Genomic DNA, 7219 nt, shown 5'->3' with positions numbered 1-7219 from the left:
TTCCCTACACAACAACAACCTCACCAAGTCCATAGACCGCCATACCTAATGTCATCCAAGGAGAAAGTGAATTAAAGTCATGGGAAAGTGGACATACTCACTTCTTGCTGGAAAGAATGTTTACAGAGGGACCACCTGACCCTATTGAAGAAATGGAGATCCCATCTTCCCCATGTCAAGGGATTGAAGCCCAAAAGGTGCCTTTAAATATTGTTGATTTCATGGCTTCAGAAGTCAAAACCACCATCATGTCCAAACTATATGGAGACCCTGAGCTATTCTTAGCTCTTTGATCTTTCCTCAATGGAGAACTGAAAGTTGGCCTACCACAGTTTGCACAGATGGATGGAGCTAGGGAGATGCCAATAGAGGAGGAACACTTAGATCCACAACCCAACCTAGATGAGAACCTTGTTGTAGAAATACCTGTTAACAAGTTGGGACGATACTTTGAGGGTGATGAATCCAATGCAACCATTCCAACCACTACCAAGGGATTAACTGTGAAGGGAATCCTTGATGGTGGCGTTGAGGCTAGCATTGTGACTAAAAATTTCTGGGAAACTATGCGAGGACCTCACCTTGAGACCACAACCATAGTAGTAAAGATGGCCAATGGGTCTATTGTTAAACCTATTGGGATTCTAGAAGATCTCAAGATCAAGGTCTTTGGACATAAAATAAGAAATACCTTCATTGTTATGGATTTCTCCAAGCACACTATGGCATCTGAGATGATCTGAGGACTTCCTTTCATGAGGGAAGCAAAAATTGTGCATGACTGGTCTAAAAACCATGTCTACTTGTTGCAGTTCCAGGGGTGCTTCATCTCAAAAGAAAAATCCATCTACGTATAGGATGTCTTCTCAACTACGCGTAGGATGTCTTGCTCTGCCTCCTCTGCTCTACTCATGCATGCCCTGCTCACGTCCGCTCTACTCTGCTCGCGCCTGCCCTGCGTTGCCTTGCTGAGAGAGAGAGAGATGAAATGAAATTTTATACTAAACATCTTCAAAAGGCAAAAATGACCTATGAGATCAAACCGATACAATCTTGGTGGATCTAATACAATGTCTGGGTACAAAAATAAAATGAAGTGAAAAACTAAAATCTTCACTGATAGATGTGAACTAAGCAGCTAGCTGGAATTGTGTAGGATATGAGTAGGGGGGTGAAAGTAGTGACTTGGGGCTATTACAACACAATGTGGGTGTGCGTGTGGGAATATAGTGGGTAGGAACTGATACAAGATGATGAGCAAGGTGTACAATCCTCAAAAGAGCTAAAACATAGGAGATCCATCATTGTTCTTCGCTGGCGGATCTCATCAATCTCCTCCATGGTAGAGAGAGAGAGAGAGAGAGAGAGAGAGAGAGAGAGAGAGAGAGAGAGAGAGATAATGGTCCATTATTAATGCACTTTTGAAGTTCGAAGCCATAATTTGCAAAGAATTCTAGTAAAATACATGAACTTAGAACGTTATGATGATGTAGACAGGTTGACGAGTACTTTGGATGACAAGGGCTTTCCCCCTGATTTTGTAGCATGCACTTTGTTGATTGATATGAATTGCAAACTAAAGAGGCTTGATAAAGCTAGAGAGATGTTCGATGGAATACGTTCAATGAGCATGCAATAAAATGATTGAGTTTTACTCTGAAACTGGGAATCCTGAAGAGGGAGAAACATTGCTAGCAAAAATGGAGGAGGAAAAGCTGCATGTATCTGTTGATACTTACCTTACGGTTCTTAATGGCTATGGGAAACAAGGTTAAGCTGTAGAGGCCTTGAAAATTTTCTCAATTATGAACGAGGATGCCTTCTTAAGGCTACAGATGGCGCCTGGTATCTACTCAGCTCTTATGAATGCTTATAGTCACTCAAATTTGCTACCATCTGCTGTCCTCAAAATGGAAGATATGATGAATTCAGGATTTGCTCCTTTAGATGAGTCAGTCAGCATGCTTACTGCTGCCTTCGAGAAAAAAAATCAGTTTCAAAGGGCGGTAGACGTGCTGCTAAAGCTAGAAAGCATGGCGATAAGGCCCGGGGTGGAGACTCTATTGACGCTAATTGGATGGTTTGGAAAGCTGGGCTTGGTTGAGGAGGCAGAAACTCTTTTCAAGAACCTCAAAGAGAAAGTCGATGTTCCGGATTGCAAAGCTTACGCTAGTCTTTTTTCAGTGGATGCTAGAGCAGGTTTCGTTGATAAGGCGAAGGCTCTTCTCGCTGAGGAGGTTGAGATTAATGCTTCAGCTTACGAGCTAATGATTGTTTCCCTGCTGGATGGCAGATCGGATGATTGCCCAAGGTCTCACCCCATCTGATGAGGTATTAGGAATTCAAGCAGAGAGCTTTCTTGCAGGTGTTAGCGAGCCTTCAGAAGGAGCAACACAAAGCTTAGGGATAGAAACCGAAAGTTTTCTTGCGGGTGTGAGTAAGCGTGCGGAGGAGGCACCCGACACTCTGTGAGGAATAATCACCACTCTGAATTTCATGTCAGCTTCTTTGAAGTCTTTATTGTTGCTATGACAGAGTGGTGCTCTTTTTTGAACCTTTTTCTTGAGTAGCAAGGTATATCTTCAATCAAAGTGCGTATACGACATCTACAAACAAATGTTTGTGCATTGATTCCACATATTTATCAAAGATTGGACAACGTTCCAACTGTTTGAAATGCTTATATTGCTTGGTTACAATCGTAGGTAGTTGTGATCATGGCAATCAGCTAAGATTCGGGCAGAGATAAGCCTGAATCATGCCAGATTGTCAGATAGCAAACAGGTGGTTCTTTTATTGATTTTATTTTTTTTTTGCAAAACTCACAATTGTGAGTGAATTATATTGAGCAGACGAAAAAATTACAAGGTTTTGTCATACTCATGTTAAGCCATGACAACATCCAGGAATCATAATTACAACGGCTATAAGGGCAGCCACTCCTACCGATGGCCAAGGTTTGCCCCCGGTATTCCGTCTACTTACAGCAAGGCACAAGTAGTCCTAGACCACTCCTCCAACTGATGCTTGCGCCCGAGTGCCCATATTAGCGCTTTGCTTTCCTGTATAATTTCTGCGAAGCTTGCCATGTCAAATCCTCCTTCAAACACACGGCAGTTCCTTGTTTGCCATACATTATGAAAGAAGAAGTATCTAACAATCTGAGTGCTGACGAGGACTACCTGAGTTTTTACCTCCAAAGCATAGGTCAGTCTTGAAAAAACTAATTTTCCATGTTCTCTGGACCCACTTGCATACTTTCCCTGCGAGGCCTTTTATAGCTGGGCAGTCCATGAAATGGTGGGCCAGATCTTCACTAGTCAACCTGCACCCCAAGCATCGATCTAACCCAATCCCTCTCTCCTGAATCTTCACCCCCGTCGGTAGAGCACCCCAAATAACCTTCCATAAGAAAACCTTCATGTATTGTGGAACCTTTGGCTTCCATATGTTCTCCATTACATGTTCCCACCTTTCCTCCGGCCATTGCTTTTTCCATATCTTATTAAGGGGGCTAGACCAATTCTTCTTTTGCATCATTGTCTGATAAATGATTTTATTATGGGGTCTCCACTAGAGACTGCTTCCAGGCCATTTCCAGGCTTTCCATTCCAACTCCGAGTCATAGATTTTGGCATCACTAGACTGTCAAGTTCTTTCATCACTTTGTGGACAAGCAAGACCTCCAAGCTATTGAGTTGGTACTGAGAAATCATAAGGTCAATGGTTTTCCAACTCTTGTTGGCATTGTCCCAGAAGTGCTCAAGTCGGATCAGACCCTTATTATTCAACTTCCTTGCTGTCTCAATCCAATAGGGATTTTGTGGAGGATATACAACTTTGGAGAGCCAGGGGGACCAATGTAAGATGGAGTTCTTAAAGTATCTGGCTTCTTCCCCCACTTTAAGACTCTTGCTACTCTATTGGATTTTCTTACCAATTCTCCTGAGCGCCCCCCAGTCTTAAGGTAGACCACGCCGGGGCAAGCAGCATGTCATGAATCTCCACCCCTCTCCACTTTCCTCCCTTCAAGCCAAGTTTAGCTGCTTCTATCATATCTCTGATCATAACTGCCCAAACTTGATCCTGTTTAGCCAAGGAAACCACAAATTTGGCGCAACAAGCTTCTGCATGGGTCACATGGTTAAGAATCCCGAGGCCTCCTTGATTCCCCAGCCAAGCAATAGACTCCCAACTGGCCCATTGGCATGGCCTGGAAGATTTCGTGTTATTTTTCCATAAAAATGTTTTTACTGGTTTTAAGAACTCTTTCCAGTGACACTTAGCCATCTTGAGAAGCGGGCTAGTGAAGGCAATATAAGGCATCATGAAGGCATTCATCACTTTTTTCCGACTTGGGAATGGGAGAAGAGCATACTCCCACCTACTCATTTTTGTTTTGATTTTTTCAAGCACCCACTCGAATCTTTGCTTGTGAGTTACGTCCACCCCCAAGGGGCTCCCAGATGTCTAAGGATCTTTCCTTTTGTGACAATCTCCCCTGATCAGACAGAAGGATCAAATGAGTCATTTTCTGATAGGGAAATCATCCTTGACTTCTCTATATTACACTAGGACACCGAAGCTACCAAGAACATTTGTACAATCTCCATAGCTTTTTTGATGACCTGGGGGCATGCCTTCAAGAAGAGGAGACAATCATCTGCAAAAAAATTTGCCAGGAGTTGTCTATTTCCTAGTAAAACAAGGCCTTGCACCTCCCCGCGCTCAGCACTAGCTTCGGGCGTCGTGATTAGAGGATGTGATCCTATGGCGAAAAGTAGGGGGGCAAGAGGGCATCCCTGTTTAATAGACCTTTTAACCTCAAAAGAGCCCACAATTCTACCGTTAAATAGGAGCTCTGACTGGCTTCCAGCCCCCATTACACGAACCATCCAACAGAGGCGCGGCCCAAAGCCTAGAGCTTCCATGATGGCTTCTATATATCTCCATGTTATTGTGTCATAGGCCTTGTCCAAGTCCAACTGCATTAGAATGCACTCCTGCTTTGTGACAGTTGCGTACTCTATGCCCACCATTGCTGCCAATATGTTATCGTATATGGACCTTCCTTTAATGAAACCATGTTGATGGGGGGAGATGATCTTGGTTAGTAAGGGGGCTAGTCTGAGGGCCGCTGCTTTAGCTATAATTTTGTAGGCCACCGACATCATCATTATAGGGTGCCAATGTTGTAGTTTAGAGCAGTAGATCTATTTTGGGATGGGCTTGATAAGCGCTCTCTTCACACTTGTCTCCAACGACCCATCGAACATGGCTTTATTAACCAAACTTGTGATTGGGGCCTTGAGATCATCCCAAAATTCTGCATAGAATTCCACTGTCATCCCATCCCGACCAGGGAAATTTTCCTTGCCAAGGGCTTGCAATGCTAGTGAACATTCGTCTTCAGAAAATGCCCATTCCAAGTTATTAGCTTCTGAGTGGGGAATTTCCTTTTTAACACTCTGTAGTAAGGTCCCTCTGGCTTCCTCCACTTCTTGGGACTGGGTCTCCAGCCGTCCAATGATTTGACTGAGATAGCTAGCATCATACCAGCCATTTCATCCCGGTTATGAACTGCTGTCCCTTTCTCATCATCGAACGAGCGGACGTGGCCCTGGCTCTTCTTGATTTTTTTAGAGCCCTAAAAAAATGAGCTTGATTGGAGGCTTCCGGTTGCAAATAAATCTCCCTAGAGAGAAGTCTAGCCTTTTTTATATCTTCTATCTACTCATTAGCGAGGTTCGATTTGGCTTCAAACCATCGTTTGTGTTTGCCCTCAGTAGTCTGCCCATTTTATAGTGGTAAGCAATTGTACCTCAACTGAAAGATGCAACAGGTGATCCTCCCTAGCTTTCTTGATTTGGGGGCCCGAGGTTTTGATTGCTTTCTGGATCCTCCGAGAAAAGAGGTCCCACGCATTTTGCTTGTTGAGGTCGACATATTTTTTTAGCTTACCCAGTGCTTTCTTGGCTAGATTCCTAAAAAGAGGGTCTTTGAAGAGGTGCCCCTGTTACCAACAGTTTTTTTTAACCTCTTGGGGCCTTCTCCTCCTCTTTATTCTTCTTAAATTGAATGCGCAGAGGAATGTGATCCAAGAGGATTGTTGTTGGGACTACCTTCATTTCCCATCAGCGTTGGCATCCAGTCAGCTTGGAGGCGAGCAATAGCATTGTTCAGTCTGGAGGCAGTGCGGGCATACTGAAAGGCTTGTGTAGGTGAACCAAGAGTGCTGTTCCATGGGCCAACATCCCATAAGTGGATCATTGCCCACTTGCGCACAAACTTTTCCATTTAGACTTTCTGAGCCAGCCACCAGCACATTGGAGGATCCTGTTCTATCCTTGATCTTTTCTACCATGTTTAGTCACCAACCAAAAACCACTCCTTCAATAGGGGTATCTCTGACATGCATCCATAGTTTGGCTCTATCTTTTGCATTGCAAGAGCTATACACATTCACAATGGTGAGGGGACGCCCTTCCCATCTGATTCTAATCGCAGGATCTGCCGGATGGGGGTGTCAAGAACCAACTTCCGCTCCAATTCTCTGTCCACAATGCTAAGGACGCCACTGAAGGCGTTATTTCCTTCTCTATAGAATACCAGTTTCTTTCCTAGCATCTGCTTTCTCTTGCTATGGGCGTCTAAATGGTGTTCCTGAATGGCCCAAAAGTTGATTGTCTTTCTCCTTTTTTATTTCCTCCCAAAAAAAGTACTCTTCTTCTGGGTTTTCAACCCCTTTACGTTCCAAGATTGGATAGTGAGAGACTCCATCATTAATACGGAGTTCATTGGGATAGAGGAACGAATTCTTCAGCATCCGAATCATTCCCCCTGGTCTCAGGAGAATCGGGGGTTCCAAGTCAGAGGATTTATTTTCTTGCTGTGTTGCAAATGGATTGTGCAGAGGGATAATGAACCCCCCTTATTTTGAAGGGGTGGAGGATGCATTAGATCCTTTCACCTCCAGCGTTCTGACGACTTGCACACTTTGGAGTCTCTTACTACTGCCTACACTCTTTTGGCTCTTTTCAGACCCGGGACTTGGACAGCCATCGCCGTTGTTACTGTCATAAATTGGGGGTAGCAAGCGGGAGTAATGATCCTATTAATATTTCCTCTACCTTCAGAAGCTTGTTGTATGGGAACCGATTCTTCCATCATCTTTTCCTTCATCTTTGTATCCATTTTCTCACACACCATCCCTCCTTCA

At 44.0% G+C, this 7219-nt stretch overlaps 1 pseudogene; it reads left to right on the top strand.

Annotated features, from left to right (window-relative positions):
- Positions 1-1420: 1420 nt before the first annotated feature.
- On the top strand, positions 1421-2472 carry LOC147464660 (putative pentatricopeptide repeat-containing protein At3g05240; annotated as a pseudogene).
- Positions 2473-7219: the final 4747 nt, after the last annotated feature.

Source organism: Adiantum capillus-veneris, chromosome 1, assembly GCF_014529385.1.
Source record: "Adiantum capillus-veneris isolate H3 chromosome 1, ASM1452938v2, whole genome shotgun sequence".
In the NCBI taxonomy this organism is placed as follows: Eukaryota; Viridiplantae; Streptophyta; class Polypodiopsida; order Polypodiales; family Pteridaceae; genus Adiantum; species Adiantum capillus-veneris.
The sequence above is the reverse complement of the archived record's forward strand: the minus strand, read 5'-3'. Positions and strand labels throughout refer to the sequence as shown.